Below are 330 nucleotides of genomic sequence, written 5' to 3'. Positions count from 1 at the left end.
AAAGTCTACCGTCTATGTCAATTTCTTGCATTCTGCCTATTCTAATGGCTTACTTCTCTTCCCATTTGCCGAAAAGTGCTTCTAGAGTTCTGGAAAGGTTATCTCTTCTGCCATGTTGCATCTGCAGAAAGACATTTAGTCTCCTCGTATGCATATATTTCATCTAAGTTTTCCCCTCTCCTGTTTTTATTGGATTGAATTCTAGTAGTTAAGGGGTGAGCCTTCCCCTTCCACGTCCCTTTAAATTTCCCCCGCTCCTGCATCTTGCGCTTCGACTTATAATTTCTATTGGTGTTCGTTACAGACTCTCCGGGTTCAGAAACGGAACGC

Source organism: Penaeus monodon, chromosome 19, assembly GCF_015228065.2.
Source record: "Penaeus monodon isolate SGIC_2016 chromosome 19, NSTDA_Pmon_1, whole genome shotgun sequence".
NCBI classification, from domain to species: Eukaryota; Metazoa; Arthropoda; class Malacostraca; order Decapoda; family Penaeidae; genus Penaeus; species Penaeus monodon.
Note: the sequence above shows the minus strand (reverse complement) of the source record.